Source organism: Prinia subflava, chromosome 1 (genome assembly GCF_021018805.1).
Source record: "Prinia subflava isolate CZ2003 ecotype Zambia chromosome 1, Cam_Psub_1.2, whole genome shotgun sequence".
NCBI lineage: Eukaryota > Metazoa > Chordata > Aves > Passeriformes > Cisticolidae > Prinia > Prinia subflava.
In genome coordinates, this window is record NC_086247.1 from 69,520,555 (window position 1) to 69,539,396 (window position 18,842).

Below are 18,842 nucleotides of genomic sequence, written 5' to 3' on the forward strand. Positions count from 1 at the left end.
TTGCAAGGACCTTGACAGCCACCAAAGAATCAGCCTTTCCAGGTTGTGACTTACTTTTGCTAGACTTAGCTTGTTTTTACTCAATGCTAAAAATATGAAGTGCATCTTGCTGGCTTTGACAGTGACAGAGAAGGAGACTCAGGAAGGAATACGTAACTCTATTTAATTCCTTACATCTTTTTGCAGTGAGCGGGGCAGATTTCTCCCTCACTGTAAGGATTGCTTTGCTGTTCTCCTGCTGGCAGTGTCTGGGGAGCAGCTGAGGGGCACTTCCCCAAGGGCCTGCAGGGACCCAGGCCAGGGAGTGCTCCCACAGAGAGCAACCAGGGCTAACATCCCTTATTTTGCTTGTATCCTTGTAACTTTGATGTTGGTCCTGCCACTTTGTTAACAGAAAAAAAAAAAAAATAAAGCTTTCCCCAATGCCCTCTGCAGATATAAGCTGGAAGCAGGAATTTTCTCTAAGCACAGACATAAAAATAACAAAATGTCTACTTTCAGCAGGAGAATGAGCAAAATTGCAGTTATTTGATCACTTAAAAATTATCTTTATTAGCTTTTGCAAATTCAATTAGCATTTCCTGTAGTTATGAATGATCATAAATACACCAAGATGTGTCTTCATGTAAATGTACACAAGACATAATAGCTTGAAATATAATTGACTATCAGAGTAACATGTCTTTTTCTGAAGAAAAATAGCTCTGGATTTCATAAATATGAAATTTAAAAGAAGGCCTTTTCCAGCAACATATTCGTGCTATAATCAAAAATTATTTATTTTACTGCACAAAATATACTGTTGTTTCCTTCAGTGGTTTATTTGAGTAGTAGAAAGACTATTTTAATGAGGCAGATCTTCAGGTTTTGGGGGTTGGATTTTGTGTTGTTGGTTTCTTGTTTTGGGGTGTATTTTTTTAGAGGCAAATCCAGCTTTCTCTGAACATGATGTAGTCATGATGTTGGAGTTAGAAAGATCAATTACAAGTTGTCAGATCCAAGACTGTGCCTGATTAGATTGGACAGGCATTTTAATTTTGATTTCATCTACTTCTATAAGCATCCTATAAACAATATGTTTGTATTAGGACACGGACATATAAGGCTTCATCATGAACAAAATATTTAACCCTCATGTTTGTGGGTTTGATTTTAATAATAGTAGAGCCAAGGGATGCACATTACATTGGTTAGGAGCTATAATACTGAACATATGGGGGAAAACCATGAAGAATTAGATGGAGCTTTATCTAAAAAAATCGAGTTTATGTTACCATGAAAAGTCATAAAACTCAGAATTTACCTCCTCCTTTAAAGACCCATTTCCTTGCAGCAGTTGCTCATTCTCCCCCATCATGGTTTCACAGCTTCTTCTGAAAGTGTTCTGCCTCTTCTAATCAGTGGTGCCTGAACTGTGACCACTACCAGCCCCAACAGATCGACTCAGGATGCAAAAAGCATCATCTCCTTGCCTTGACCTGAAGGGAAAAATAAACATTTATACCAGAGTTTTAACTCAAAGGAAAACAAATTATTTTTAGTCTGGACATGGGACATTAGATTTCTATCTAGTACCAGTGCCCATTTCCTCAGACTAACACATACATGGGCTGAATCTATAATATCTGCATCATACAAAACGGAATTTTCCAGAAAGGACATGTTTAAATCTAGACTACTCAGATACAAACAAGTCCATTCAAAAATTTTAGGTGCTGTTAAAGGTATAAATAACATGAGGTGAGTTCTCAATAGTTTCTTTTTATTTTCCCCCAGTTAAAAACTTCTCAGCTCCCATATTCAATTTACATTTCAAAATTCACTTCTTTCTTTTGTCAGCCTGGCTCAGGAGTGCCTGGAACCTCAGTAAAAGTAGATACTAGAGGAAAAGACAAAGCTATAAGCCATGATTTTATATTTCATATTTAATTATAGTGAAGCCAACTAGGCAGGAAGTTGCTGCAGAAACCTGGGCCAATTCTATGGAAAAAGAAAGAGAAATGTATCAAAACATACATGAAAGAAAAGTCTATCAGCAGACCAGACTGTGAAACTACTAGTTACTTTAACAGCAGGTGGTTTAAAATTACAGGTTTTAAAGCTGTCATTTGGAAATAAAGAAAAGACTGCTATCACTGTTCAGCATCAAAGAGTATTATAATATTGACATGCCATCAGCAAGTGAAGCATGCTTGCTTTAAAGCATACCAAATACAACACAAAGCAGTCGACAGTTTGGGGGGGTGGGGAGCGGGCAGGGGTTCAGAAGCAAAGAGCACCTGAAACCACCTTAGCCAGCTCACTGTGCTATTTTGGAAATACAAATGCAGGTGTCAAGAACTGTATTTCTTAAAGGAAATTAAAATTTTACTGCAGAACCAGAAATGCACAGTTTCATCCAGAAACCTAAAATTAAAATGGGTCCAACCAAAGAGTCATATCAACTTTTGAGGTGAAAATCCAGACCAAAAATAACAGAAAAAGTTTTCTTATTTGGACAGTCCATACTATGAGATTCTCAAAAGCATTACTGAAATGGAAAGAGCTAGACGATGCCTGGAATTACATGATGGACAGATTAACTATTACCCCATTTTCTCTGCATACACTGAATACTTTCTATCATTTTGGAAAATGCTTCCAAACTGAAATGCAACCCTTGCTACATTTTCAGCCACCAGTTGGAACTGTTGGTCTGTGTTGACACCTTAAAACCAAAACACAAATACATTTACTAATTGTTGTAAGTAAGGGACTGTAACTTTCAGAAAGAACCTGTGAAAAAAATCTTAGACTGTGAGCACACAATGCTTTATGAATATAACTATTGCTCTGTTCATTTCCATATTGACAGTGAAAGCAAAATACAAAAGGTATGCTTGTAGTAATAAATTACTGCTTTAATTAAATGTGTATTTCTAGATTATGGCATTTGGAAGACTTTCCATGATAGTTGCATTCAAGTTTGAAAGCATAAACCTGGGAAACAGAGAAACATTGGCAGACAACCATGACTACACAACACAATTAATGATAAAACTCAGTAATTAATTCAGATTTTATCTCTGCTGAATTCAAAATTCTCTGAAGTGAGATACTGCTTTTCTCAACAAAAACAACAACCACCAGTTAAAAAGCATTAAGGTCCTAAATTGTGATAATTTTCTAGAGTAAGGATCAGGATTATGTGGATTCTTGTTGCATTCTGTTTGTGTTTTGGTTAACAGGTAGATTTTTTTTTCTTTTAATTTCAAATTTAAGATTATGAGCTTTCCTTCTCAAATTGCACGGTTTCTAAGTAGCACCATCAAGAGTATTTGAAGTCCCATCCCAAGCCCCTGAGCATTTCTCTATTAAAAATACTGTGAAAATACCTTAAGGAAGGAAAGAATTTATCAGAATTCAGTTTAATCTCCATTATCAGTGAGGGAAAAAGAAAAGTAAATTGGCTGCAAATGTCTAATATTGAGAAGCTATTATTTGCATGTTAACAGAGGACACAATTGTCTATTTTTCTGGGACTTGAAGAAGGGAACCAGTATTAACTTTTTCAATCTGAAAATTTGATTTTACTCAAAATGTAAAGGTCTATATGCACTTCTGATATATAGATATATATCCCATTGTTTTCCTACTACATCTAAAGAACCACACTAACAGTGGTGTTAGACATTAACAGTACACAACACAAGCATCTGCTTTACATGGCAGGGCAGAAGCTCAGAATGACATCTCCCACTGTGGTGTCCTTCTGCAACAAGCCATTCCCCTCCCACAGGAAACCAAGCCTTGGCAGCAAGCAGGGTTGCACTTTTATTGGCAGGACTGTACTATTGGTGGCAGGCAATGCTCTCCTGTTTGGCAGGCATTCAGTGTTTGCAGCTCCACCAGGTACTGCCCCATAAACTTGTTGGTGAGAAAAGGAGGAAGCAAAAACTCAAATACAGCCTTAGGATATACCTGCAGTTTTAACCAAAGATCGTAAAAACCCTACTGCTGCCTTAGTATTGGACTTCTATTTGGAACCCAAAGTCATTTTATGTAACCTCTACATCAATTTGAGGCACATTTTAGCTGAGTATAAAGTAGTGCAGGACAAGAAGCCCCCAAGCAGGGCAAAGGTTAGCATTCTTCTGCCTGCTTTAATTAAAAAGATAACTTGCAATGAGTTCCAGACACAGCAGGATAAAATCCCTGTAGTAGAAGGGCATCTTGGAGCATTCTTTTAAATGTTTTCAAAGTTGCTTGGATTTATTATTCCAAGATTTTTTTCCAAGAATTCTCCAAGCTATTCACAATAAAAATTACTGAACATGGTGGGAGATCGTAAGCATCCAGATTAATGAAAAAGAATAAATATTTCCTCCGTTTAAAAAAATGTTTAGGAGCAATGAATATACTGTAGACCAGCCATATGAACTTAAATTCAGAAAAAATAGAGAAGCAAATATTTAAACAAGACAAAACCTTTGGAGAAGAAAAAAAATCAGGTGAAAGTAAGTTTATCATGAGAGATAAGTCCAGTTTACCTCTACGAAACAAGTAACACATCTTTAAAATGTGGGTAAACAACAGAAGTCTCATCTCTCTGTATCTTAGCAAGCTCTTGATGTGGTCATGCTGAGACCTAATTAAAAGTCAGTCATGTCCTTCATGAGGCCATTATAAGGAACATGCATAACAGATTGGAAATATACACCATCTTCCTTCACCACACTTAAATGTAATGACTCATGACAGACAGATCTGAAAAGGTTTGTTCTACATCCAACCTCAGATACTATTTTCATTAGCGACATTACAGGTTTAAAGAAGATTGGAGAACAGAACAAGACAAAAATGGAAAAGGACCTGAAGTAGAAGCATCTTTAAAAAAGTAAAAAACCTGCAAATTACTATATCTCTTTTAAATTGTAAGTGTAAGGAACTTTTAACAATAATTCAGAAGAATTAGCTAGGTGAAAGCCCTTAAAGTCATGAGTTATAATGAATCCCAAGATAAACCTAAGTGAAGCATCATGTCTGAAAAATCAATCAGCATGACAACGCACAAAAGGTGAAATAGAACCTAGAGGACACCTAAGTTGGTCTTTCCTTTTAACCAGCCATTAACAAAGCTATCAGAAAAGTAAAATGCAGTTTGAGGTGTCACATCTCAAATCAAAGGAGTAGTTGGAGAGATCGTAACACAGTGGGGCAAGAATGTTGAAAGGATTTCATGGACACAATGTGTGAGAAAAGAGATTATACATCTCAGCCTGAAAAAAAAAGGAAGTCTTCAATACATCTCTGCTAGAGAATGCAAATTATGTCTTCTTCCAGTCTGAAGTATAAATAAAGAGAAACCTGAGTTTAAACTGAAACAAAGGACATTTAGGTGAGCTAAGAAAACCCACTAGCTGAATAATCAAACAGTGCTACATCTTTACCAAGAGTGATAATACCATATTGGGGCTAATCAAAGCAATTAGATAAACATTAGCTCAGAAAAAGTTTACTTTCTATTTGGTGAAAGCTGAATTCAGACTTTCAACAGAGACGGCAATACACATCTTAAGAGCTCATTTTACTGAAGTCTACAACCTTGGCAAAACATTTTGTTACTGCTTTGTAGCCACTGAAGCCATTGAGCACAGCATTAAACTCTTTCAGTCTTAAATCCCAGGTCCTTTTCTTTTTTTAGATAAGTTCCATTTTCTGTATAACCAAGGGTTTAATACTCACATCTTTAATTTACCTGTGGACACAGATTTCTGCTTGGTTTTACTCACAGGTCTGCCTGTTCATAATCAGCATGTTCAAAACAATGAATTTTAAAAACACAGTAAAAATTAAATAATTTGATTAAAAAAAGAACTATAAGCATTAACATTCAAACCAAGAAGTGTAGAACATATTCAGAACTGTAAAATATCTGCTACAAAAGTGGTATGCAAAAGGTTTACCATGGGGACAAATTTCAAAATAGTTACAAAAATAAAGTGTTGAACAACTGCAAAACTTGAATGCTATTTTAGAAAATTAAATAACAGAATTTAAGGGAAAAAAAAAAAAAAAGCCTATGTTGTTCGTGACTTGTTCTAATTGCGTACTTTGGGTGTTTGTATCCTTTTGCACTTCTTTCCAACATACTCCTATACCAAACATCCATTCTGCATATTCCAACAAACTATTAGAAACAAATAAGACAAACATAAAAACTTTTAGCATTGTCTTTTTTTGAGAAACAAATTAAAGCTTTCTGATAGCACTTTCCTACCAGGATGTCTATGAGAAAGACTAGGTTTGACTTTATTTTAAGCATGGGCTTTGCTTCTCTCAATTTTATGTTCTGTGTTAAACTTTGGAGTTTTAATATTGCCAGAAAATTTTCTCTGAATCTTTGTCCCCAGCAATTCTAGCAGTAACTTAATGACAATAAAGTTATCTTGAGCACTGGAAAAGAAAGAGGAAGCTCATGACCAATCTAAGAAGAGTGATAGCAAATGCATATTTTAGCCTCTCCCTACCAAAGTGCTTAAAGGCCTCTGTACGCCAAGCAGGAAAACGAGATTTAGCATAAAAGCCTGATGTTTCATTCATACCATGAACAAGCTTATAAGAACAGAAATCCCCACCAGCCAAAAGCTCATCGTGTCCTCTACTAATAGAACACTGTAATTTCTAAAGCAGAGCAATTTAAATCAAAACTTTTAGGAGAGATGAAATACTAAGTAAAGATTTCAATTCCTAATCACAATGTATGCTTTTTAACAAGTGAGTGGCTATAAAAACATGGATTTTTAATAAAGAAAAAAGAAAGAAAAGCAAATAACTGCTCAAAGAGAAACTATATACTTTGGAAATAGAAAATGGAATACATACTTTGTATTTCACACTACATATCTTTTTCAAACCTCGTAACTTAAGTTACAGCAAAACATTTTGGTGTCTATCAGTGTTATATATAGAAATGTGTAAACTAATTTACACATCTTTGTGACTTTATATGATTTTCAAAGTACAGTCTGTTTCATGAAGGTCACAAGCAATCTGACACACACACATTCCCATACTACATCTATTTTAAAATAATGACTGTTTCCCATCCATTAACATAAAGCAGCTGGTCTGGATGAAGATGCCCAGAGAGTGATGGTGAATAGAATTAAATCCAGTCGCCTACCAGTCAAAAGTGGTATTATTACACGTGGCTCAGTATTGAAGCCACGTGTAATAATAGTCTGGATGAGGGGATTGAGGGCACCTTCAGTGTGTTTGTAGAGAACACTAAGTTGGGTGTTATCCTCAAGTGACACCAGGGGAGGTTTGGATTGGATGATAGAAAAAAATTTTTCACTGAAATGATTGTGAAACACTGGAACAGGTTGCCCCAGGGAAGAGGTGAAGTCACCATCCCTGGAGGTATTTAAAAGATGTTTAGATGTGGCACTTAGGAACATGGTTTTGTGATGAACTTGGCAGCGTTGGGAAAATGTTTGGCCTCAATGCTCCTAGAGGTCTTTTCCAACCTAAGGGATTCTATGATTCTGCATCACATGGTTGTTACAACCTTCCTCACAGCACCAACTGAGAAATGTCATCTGTCATCCAGAGTGACAAACCATTCTTTAAACATATTTATTATTAATAAATAACATTGTACACATTTTTCAAAGCATGGCCACTCTATATATCTTACTCAGTTGGGTTCACACTTCTTTATCAATTACCCTTATACTAGACATTGCCTGACAAGTGGAAGATGAATGGAAGCAGCAAAGCCAAATTCTATAAGCTAGACACAGCACAATGCCTTGATGAATACATAAGATAAAGACATTATTTACTTTGGAAGTTAACAGTAATGTTAGAGTAAAACAGCAGAATAGCCATGTGCCCTGAGCCAGACGTGGCATGCTTCTGGAGCTCAGTGGTTTGCTTTCAGAAATAATTCATGTTCATTGCTAGTTCCAATGCTGTTACAGGGATGTATTGCTACAGGATATACTTGAAGTGAAGCCTGTGTAATCTCAGAATGAAGTTTTTTAAGAAGCACTGGTTTTGTAAGAATAAAATTATGACATGAACGGAAAGTTCATTGCTAGGAGATGACAGCACTACTCAACTGTCACAATTGAGACGGACAAGACACTTGTTTATTCATGCAGAATAGCCAAATATTTACTGCACACAGCTCATTTTTAGATGGTATCAGAAGGCACCATGTTTTAATTTATTTGGTGAGCAAATCATTGAAATTCTGTTCATTGGTTGGTAATGGCTAGTATATATGTTTATCAAGCTTCTTTCTAGATATGTTTACATTTTTTCTTCATGGGTTCTCATGGGATAGAGTTCTTATTTTTACAGATGCAAACTGTCTTCTCACAAAAATAGATTGTTATGCAAACTGATTCTCGTTCTTATAATTCTTTTCTCATGGGAGCTTCTCAGGCTAAGTGTTAGCTTAGATGAAATAGCAAGTCCTGATTTTACAAGGCCTTTCTTTTATAAGGTTTTATCTATGTGTAACACTCTGCAACTTTGGAAGGACATTAAATGATACTTCAGGAACACAGGTCTGCTACAAGAAGTCTCCGTGATTCCTTCTTTTAAGGAAAGAAACCTTCTTTAAGGTTTCTTATTGAAACTTTACACATTTTATGAGCCAAACCAGGATCTTCGAATTCAATTGTTTGCTATGCTCTTACATAGTCCTCACAGAAACCACGTACAAGCATGTTAATCAAGGTATCTTTCACTGTGTCAAAGTCATGCACTTTGAATTCTTGCTACTACAGAATGCTCAATATTCCAAAACATGGGTTTATCCATCTTGGAAATCAAGACTGAGCCAAAATATTGCTTCCTGACTTTAAGAATACAGTTATTTATCTGAGGTTTTTTTTTGCAATCTTAAGTTCTTTGTCTCAGTGGATTAAAACAAAAGAAACAAATGTGTTTAGACTAAGAAAAGCCACCAAAAATCAAGATTATTTGCTCTTTTCTTTCATCAATTTAGTCACAAGAGACACTGCCTTGATAATAAGTAATGCCCTTATGCACTCTACAGTCCTAAATTATTTCTATACCTATTACACAAAATTTTATGGTTTGAGTGGGATTACTGATGAATAAACAGCATCTTAAAACACAAGTCTTGAAAATCTTCTGTAAGGTTTTCCGAGATGGAATATAGTGAGCATGTCAGAGTCCAATGTTCATAAGGCAGAATAATGGAAATAAAGAGAAATATTGATCTGTTCACAAAATAAGCCCACATCTATATACACACACTCATTTAAAACCCACACGCCCCAGTGGAAACACTGTCACAAACAAATGATAACATGCATTTGGGAGTCGATAAGACAAAGTATATCTATTCTTTTGAGGATGCATATAGGGTAGAAACAATAGGGCAGGGGAAGCAGAGGGAAAAGTAGGAGGTGGCAGAGAGGAACTCCAGATACAACTGAGTGAAGAGAAAGTATTAAAATAGCAAAAAACCTCTCTGACAAGTTATCTTTTTGTTATTACACAATTACCACACTTAGAAATGAGCTTAAAATATTTCCCACCTGTTTCAAATAGGCTCTTAAAGCCTCTCCAATCATTTAGAGGCTTTTATCCCAGGTTGGCAAAATCTTGAGGTAAATGCAAAATTAGAAGGAAGGAAAATCTCTTCGGTACAGCAAGGTCCATTGAAGCTGATCTTTGATAGACTGACTTCCACCCAACTGCCCTCCATTTCCAAGTCAGAATATGACACTGGGATAGCCATGGTTCTCCAGGCCAGCTCTATTTATTATACAACTGCTTCCAGTATTTCCATCAGCATTTTCTAGCACTTTCCCATCACTCAGTGCTGTTACTTAGAAACTTCAGATTTAGGACTCTGAATTCATGACTTTTGCTAACGCTGCAGTGTAGGGAGTTTTTCTAACTATTCCATAGATGATAAAGCTATGTTTTCAACCAGTAGAACACTCTTCTTTCATTCATTCCTAGTTTTTGCCCTTACAGTAAGATTCAGAAAACGAATCAACATACTGAAAAAGAAGAATTAAGCTGTTAGGATGGAGATTAAAAAAAAAAAAAAAAAAAAAAAAAAAGTCCTAAAGTCCAAAAGTCCCAAAGTCCAAAACTGTGTTTCTCTCTGGTGTTTCAGCACAGCTCATTCTGCCACAGTTTAAGTGGATCATCACAGTTGCAAAATATCAAATCATATGAGAAAGATAGCAACACAGAGGTTGGCTAGCACTAGTATTTCCCTGGGAAACTCTTTTAGAATGCTCAACCAAACAAGTACTTTGAGATTCATGTGAAAAACAAGAACAAGTGTTATTAACATGCTTTAGAGTCACTATTTCCTTGCTATTAAAAGCTCCCCAAAACTTGTAACACTATTCAGTTAGAACTTTGGGGAAGTTTGATATGTAAGTGACTGTTAAAGTGAATTTCTCACTTGCAATACCAGACAGCTGCCAAATACTTGGTGACACAAAGACAGACATATTGTGTTTTCTGAAACATTTAACCTTTACATCCAAATATTCACAAATAGCCTCCAAAATGGTTGTTAAAGCCTAATTTAACAGGAGACAGAAAAAAACATAGTGATCTTGTTCTGAATTATTGTTTAATACAAATTTTTATTGTGCTTCCATCTTCTCACAAATTGTAGCACACTAGTCATAGAAAGTACAAGGTTTTATAGCAATATTTTTAAATTAAGATTAAGCGACAGTTGAGCAACAAAGATGGGCAATGTTGGTTTAGCAAACAAAAAGACTGAAAATTCAGTTCATTTTAACATTATGCAAGTCTCCTTTTTAAACCCCACATTTTTTCCACTGAAGACACATAGAAGCATTGATTTCTTGAACTCAAGATACAATGTATCCATATGCAAAGTATTTATGATCATAGTCTTATCTCCAGCAGAAAAGCCGAAGTACTTGTTCTTTTCTGTAAATTCACATACCAGTGCAGTAAATACCACTCTTGCCTCTGTAATGCATGCAGTTCTTGCTTCTCAAAATAATCACTATCTTTTGAACAGTCTTAGAAAAACCTTTTGGGATGGGCTCCATGTCACTCCAATGCGGTGGCCAATGTTACAAAACGTTGTCCTGTATCATGCACACCCTGGGCAACCTTGACAGCCTGCTTGGCTAACCTGGGCATCCATTGCCATGCTTAATCTAACCTCTTCAATACTTTTGACAGAAAAATTCTGCCAGATGGAAAGGGAAGCTAGATTAAGGTAGAGGCATAACTGGAGACAGAGTGTCCTAGACCTAAACATCACAATCCAGCACAAATCCTACTACAGTAACAAAACCAACAGATTTCAGAGGACAGGTTGCACATTTATGTGGAGATTTGAATCTGTTTATACAAATATTTCACTGTTATGACTACTTACTTTGACTTACTCTTTTCAGAAAAAGTACAGGCTGTCTCTTTCACTTATGTTGAGTGCATTCAGTATCTCATGCCTCCTTACTATTCCAAAGTGATACACATGGAGTAGTAATTTACTACATAATTCTGCCTTCCTAAGTTCACTGTACTAGGCAAAATGCAGGAATAACATGCACTTTTTTCTATGTGAGTTTCCGTCTTAAACAAACAAACCCTTTACTGTACTCATTTCACCGAAAAATTAATATAGTCACACATTGCAAGAGAGATAGCCTAAAATTAAACATTACAGTTCCTACACTGTCATGTGTGATAAGAAAATTTCCATGGTGACAGGAAAATCCACTTTACAATATTATAGCTAGACATTAAATTTAGCACTTCTTATAATCTGATAGTCATCTAAGCAACAGTAAACCATACAAATATATATACCTATTACATATGGGGGAAAAAGGCACAGTCACACATGCTTCACCTATGCACTACAAATCCTGTCATTTTGCTGGATCCCCACTTGGCTTTATTTTCTATTTGGTGTCCCAGTAAGCATGAAAACCACTAAGTTCATAAATATAACCAAACTCAGTTTTGAGCAAGATAAAACCCTCCTGTAATGCCAAGGGAGAACTTAACTTACTGGTGTTTGCTCAAAATGCTGAAATAGCTCAGGTCTCATAGCTGGAGTTTCTGAAGGACATAGCCAAATTATTCCTGCCCAGCTTCACATTTCATGAGGACTGTGTTTTATAGTCCCAATTTAAACATGATTATGTTTGGTGTTTGGCTGGATGTACCACACTGAAAATTGAGTTTTGATTTAGCACAATCATTTTAACTAAACACAACCTGTGGTTCAGGCCCAGATGGATTAAGCATGATACCTCATCAGCTAGTAATGCAATGTTAAGACTAAATTTAACATTCAAGGCTGATACTTTAAATACATTCATTTCTCCTCGCACAGAAAATCATATACACAGCACTTTTGAATTTTTCTTGCCATCACCCTGATCTTGATCAGGGTGATCAATCAACCCTGATCTTCAGCAGAAAACCAAACCCTGATCTTCAGCAGAAAACCAAGCAACTTCTTCAGGAAAGATTACCATCAGTAATCAGCACACATGGTATAAGTTCTTCAGCAGTCAGCTAGAAAGAAAAATATAAATTCTGTAATTTGAACTTAAAAGTGGAAGACTATCTTCTAAGTTGCCAATTGTCTATAATTTTTTAAATGATCTTAGTTAATATTTTGTTTTGGCTTGTTTGGTTTTTTTAAAATGCTTATTAGTCCTTAGAAGAATAACATTCCCTTTGTCATATTGTCATAAATAGTGCATAAATATTTTAAATTATACTACTTGGCCCAGCAAAAGGGAAATGCCAAGAGTTATAAGTTTGTTTACTGAGGCTACAAACTACAATAAGCATCCTACCACCTTAAGTAAATATTATAAGCACAGAAATTATTCAGCATCAGAAGTCCAGGCACTAGCTTCAAGATTAATGTTTCCTAGACTTTGCATTGCAGAACCTCAGTAATGAGCCAGTGTTGCAAGGCTTATGTTGTCCTTGAACTGAAAGAAGCAAACAGCATCCTTGTTCTAAGGATCTCATAATCTACATTTTATACTCATTCATACTGTGTTAAAAATGCAGGTGCCAGAAATTTACAGTTCATTTTTTCTATTTTTTTAAAGAACTCTTCATTCCATCCATCCCACACCCCTTAGAATCCAACCAGAATCACAGAAAAGAGAGTAGAGTGTCTCTACACTGAAGCACAATTATCATGTCTAACCCACAATTTTGTAAGGTAAAGGGATTGAAGTTCCAGATTCCCTGTTTCAAAAAGATAACTTTAGGATGGTTTCTTTCAAGATGCAGCTAAAAGTAGGGTATGGAATCTTGAATATGCAAATGCATTCATACATCTTCAACCCTCAATGTGACCATAGCTATAATTAATCTCGCTCTATTCAGAATTAATTCCCTATATTCTCTGTGTCTGTTAAAGCTTTCTTTAGTTTTATATATTATACTTGCCTCAGTTTCTAAGTGAGTAGATTTATTACACTTACTTGTTGAAAGACTTTAATTGTTCATGCTGTAGTTTGATTCATCCTCAAGTTTTTAAAGGTCAGCTGCAAACCCACAAACAGCTTGACAAACAACCAACCTTTGTAGATGAATATCAGATTTATGTGATATTATATCATTGTCATACTCTTGTAATTTGCAACAATCGAGTTTGTGACGTGTCATTTAAAGATATGCAGGTCCTGAATTATTCATGGCTTCAACACCAGTAAATTGTTCAAAACTATCCTCATTTCTTGCATACCTATTCTCTTTTAAATAATTTCAATTTCAAGTAATCAATGGAGAATTCAAACTGATAACCAAGGTCACATCTGGATTTGAGTGTTTATTTCTCAATTACATGGTCTCCAGTAAAGTAGTTCAACTAAAAGGTACTCAAATGAAATTATCTATATATTGACCATATAGCATAAGCTGGTTATATATTGATCATGTTTTATTCATATCTGGAAGAAATAAGAATGCAGCATTATTGTGGCATTTAGTGGATATAATTTTCTTTTACATGTGACACACAAGTACACACTAGCCAATATCTATTTAGCGTAAGTGTTGTGCTCTTCATAGGACTGGAGTTTAGAAGGTCACATGAAGGAAACCTGGCAACACCAATCCATGGGAATTTTCAGCTTACATTTCATAAAGGGATGAAGGTTACCTAGGAATAATGATATGCGACAACGGTGAAAATGTTGGGCCCATGCCAGGTCTACACCTCTGATCCCAACCCTAGTCATTTGCTCTATCATACGTACTTTATAATCAATCATTCTATATTTTCAAGCCTTTTCAATAGGAAAGTGATATTCTTTTTATTGATATATGTTCACTTAGAAAAAGAAACATAGAACAAGATTTTATTACTTTGTTATGTGAAGCAAGAGAGTGAGAGTCAGATACTACATACTTATGTGCTTGCGGGAAAAGCCCCAGCTAAGGGTACAAAGAAATTGCTTATCCAAAGATAATTTTACCCCTTCAATGAGATTAGAATCACTTGATTGATATTTAGGATATTTAGAATTAATACTTTATTCTTCATTCTACTTTTTTGAAATGTAAAGCCTTGCATCAGTACAGTGATTACTATTTCTTATAGAACTTGCTTTTTGTCTTCAGAAGACACTTGACCAGTTTCTCAGCATTGTTGAATGGATTATTGATCTCACTTACTGAACACTTATGGTTAACATCGATCACTGTAGAATCCTTTGAAAGTGCTGTATTTCTTCAGTATAGAATTGGTATCTTTAGATGTTGTAGTGTCAAAACAAACAAACAAACAAAAAAATCTGAAATATCTACAAAGTTTCTACCAGCAACAAAGTCAGAACGGCTTTTGGAAATCACATAACAGAAATTAATACTCTTAACAGCCCTGAACTGTGGCCAGTGAAGATTTCAAACACTAATATAAGCCACAGTGACAAATACGTGCAAATAAATGACACCATTTCAACCATCCTTCACGTTACCTTTATGTGAAACAGTTAATTATTTCCAAAAGAAACATGACTATGGAATTTCCTTGAAAGTTCATTAAACGCTTTGTACACACCATTGACTTTAGGTTTATAAGCACTTGCAAGCCCTCTATCCCTTGCCCAAAAGCTTGACTGTTACAAAAGGAGAGAGGATGGAGAAAGAAATACAATACATTGATACTACTGTAGTGCACATGCTATCATTTATAAGGAAGCTTGTTTTGTGCAGAGAAATTGATTTCCCTTCCACCCTTAGTTTTCTCAGGAGCATAGAGATTACTTGAATTTATAAATTTATAAATTTTCTAATGCATATTATCTCATGTCTCCCCTTTACACTGAATGTTTTAATCCTATTCATTCCGAAGTAATCAAGGGATATATTTTCTATGCATGATAACTACATACCAACTTTTATGGAAAGCAGAAACTTGTTCTCATTTGCACTAGGAATATTTCATAGCATAAAAGGTAATCTAAAAGTTCTTTAGTTTCCTCCACAGCAAGCATAACATTCCAAAACTGATTATGTTTTTTTAGGAAATACTTGTCACTACCATTTTTTATCCCAGTGTTCCAAATTGCTTCAGTTCATAAGGATTTTTTAAAAATAGATGAATAACAGCTCCATGGGGCTTTGATTTGTCAGTTTCTTAAATGTCAGAAAGACACCGACTTACTCAACATGTCTCAACAGCTAGTATTGGTCACAATTACTGACAGAGATCAGAGGCATGAACCCTTGGTTTAGATGTCAGGTGATGCCTTCAATACCTAGTAACAAGCTACTAAATACAAGCTACTAAACAAGCTGGAACTTCTAAAAGGTGTCGCTCTTCTTCAAATTTCTTTCTCTGTAAATTTCAAGCACAGAAGAGCTGTCTGTCAAAAGAATGCAAGGGTACAAAAAGTTATGTCATTAAAGACATTAAGGTGACTCTCATCCTGCTTTCATTGACTTGCTAGGCTTCCCACCTGGAATAACTGACTGCAGCTTCAGAGGAAACCAGCAGCTCATTGGAGGTACAGCATGGCCAAGGAGCCAAAAGAGTAAGAACCACCTGAGTTAGCTTCCAAGAAAATAAATACCATTTTCAGAAATTAAAAGCTTTGGTTTACAATATTGCTTGTTTTATGGTTTTGTGTTATTATTGGTTTTATTGTTTTGCAGCAGAGACTCAAGAACAGATAAAAGTGTACAAAAGGACAAAGTCTCTAATAACCTCTTGTTGGGGGTTAGATTTGGTTTTTTTTTCTTCTCACAGAATTTTTTCCCATAAGTTTCCAAGAAGCCTTAATGACTACTTAGTCAGAACAAAAAGAGTGCTTGAGGGATATGGCAGCACGAAGCTACACCTATTGTTTTTGAGTCCCTGGGAGTGTCCTTCAGAGGGGAGAGATGATGAGCCTTGGGGAAGGCAAAAAAGACAGATCTGGGGGAGGGGGAGGCACTCTTGCTCTCAGCGCCGAGGAGGACGGTCAGGCTGCACTCTGCCTCTGCCTCGTCCTGGGAAATCTATCGTTATCTGTTCGTGTACCCGGGACTCCTGAACTCGCTTTCTCCAGCCTCTCCCCCCACCGCCGCTGCTTCTTCGGACCTTTGAGACCCTCCTGCTACTCTGTAGCCCTGCACTGCCCAGCCCTGCCGGGACACCCCTGCTGTTCCAGCTGCCAGCGCAGAGCTCCTCATCTGATCCACCAGCCCGGGACTTTTCCTTCCTTCCAGTTCGGCCTCTCGGAGTCCTGCAGGGGCATCCAGATCAAACTGCTCTGGGCTTTTGTAAAAGAAAGCCCTCAAGGTTCTTGGTTCTGTTTATTATTGATGCTGTAGTTGTTGTTTGTTTGTCGTTTTGTCATATATATATTAGTAAAGAACTGTTATTCCTACCCCCATAACTCTGCCTGAAAGCTCCTTTAATTTTCCTTTTAATTGGAATAATTTGGAGGGAGGGGATTTGAATTCTCCATCTCTAGGGAGGTCCTGCCCCTTCCTAGCAGATATCTGTCTTTAAACCAAGACAGATTATTGGCGCCCAACGTGGGGCTTGAGGGCATTGAGAGGAAAAGGAATAACAGTTCTTAAGTGACCTTGTGCACTGGGTATAGAAACCTCCCTAAATAGCATCATGTGGTCTAGCTTACCTTGGTTTGGGTGGCATGTGGTTGTGGCTGTGTTTCTCCCATTTGCAGGCCCTTATTTAAACATGGGCCCTATAACTAAGGCTACTGTGGCTGTTATCCAGTTTGCACTATGGGTTAATAAGGTGAGGAATTCATGGATTTTAAACTTCCTCTGGAAGGCAGGCACATGGATACATGGCTATCACACTCTAAGTGTTTATTTGTAGGGTTACTTTAACAATGGTACCTATTGTGAAGAAATGACACCAGGGGAAATTTTTTCCCAACCCTTTACTCAGCTCTTTGGGTCTATTCCACCAGTTTTTGAAGGGTTTAAATCTTCTCTGAATGCTAATGATATCATACAATGGCTAGTATTGCTCACAGGCCTATTCTATTTAATATTCCGAGATAAGGGGAGATTGGCCTGGATAACCACCCTGATACCTACCCCAGAGAATAAAGATACTGCCCTAGAGACTGAGGGTGCTGCCATGGAGCCTGACACTGCCCCACAGACTAAAGATGCTGCCCCACCACCTGACCCTGACATAAAGCCCACCTCAGGAATGAACCACCCAGATTGGGTGGGAGTTCTGGTGAAGGAGATGGGCAAGATGCTGAAAGAGCACACTTCCCTAGTGGTGGCCTCATTAGCCCCAGCTGCTGGCAAACCCTCCCCCTGCCCTGAAGAGGAAGAGTCTGAAGGTGCAGCAGTAGAACCCACTGACGTTACAACTGTCCAGGTTCCAGCTGAACCACAGGGGCAGTCACAGCCAGCAGCAGTTGCCCCTGTGGAAAAGAAGAAATATAAGGTGAAATCAGAGCACCCAAGTGATAAAGATAAAAAAGGAAGGCCCTCACAACCCACAGGGGAGCCAAAAGTTGAGATCATCACCGAGTCCCTGTCATATGAAAATCTCCGTACTCTGCAAAAAGATGTTGCACGACGGGGACGTGAGCCTTATACAGCCTGGTTACTTAGGGTCTGGGACCTTATGGGTAGAGGTGTGCAACTAGATGGTGGTGAGGCAAAGAATATGGGACCCTTGACCCAAGACTCAGGTGTGAATCAGGTATTTGTAAAAGAGCAAGGACCCCTTCACCTCTGGGACCGGCTTTTAATGAGTGTAAGGGAGAGGTTTGTCCACAGAGACAGAATGCAGGAGCACCACCTTAGCATGCGCTAGAAGACTGTTGAGGAAGGGATCCAACAGCTGAGAGAAGTGGCAATACTGGAGGTGGTTTTTGGGAGGGATGGACAGCATAACAATGACCCCGACAATGTCAGGTGCACAGGGCAAATGTTGTAGAATCTAGCAACTAAAGGGCCATCTGAATATAAAACATTCATGTCAATGATTAATGCTGATACCAGCCGAGTGACTGTAGGTTCTGTAGCCAGCAAGCTTAGAAATTTTGACAGTATGATCAGTGGCCCAATACAGACTCAGGTCTCTGCCGTGGTTAAAGAACTCCAAGAGGAGATAAGGGAGGTGAGGGAGGAGATGAGGAGGAACAGTTCCCATGTGGCACCGGTGCGAGCCACAGGCCCCAGAGTCAGAACCCAACGTCCTTCAGCTAGAGAGAGAGAGTACATCCCAAGAGCTGACCTGTGGTCCTTCCTGCGTGACCATGGGGAAGACATGGGAAAGTGGGATGGGAAACCCACTTCTGCCCTAGCAGCACGGGTGCGTGAGCTCAAAGAGAGAAACACTA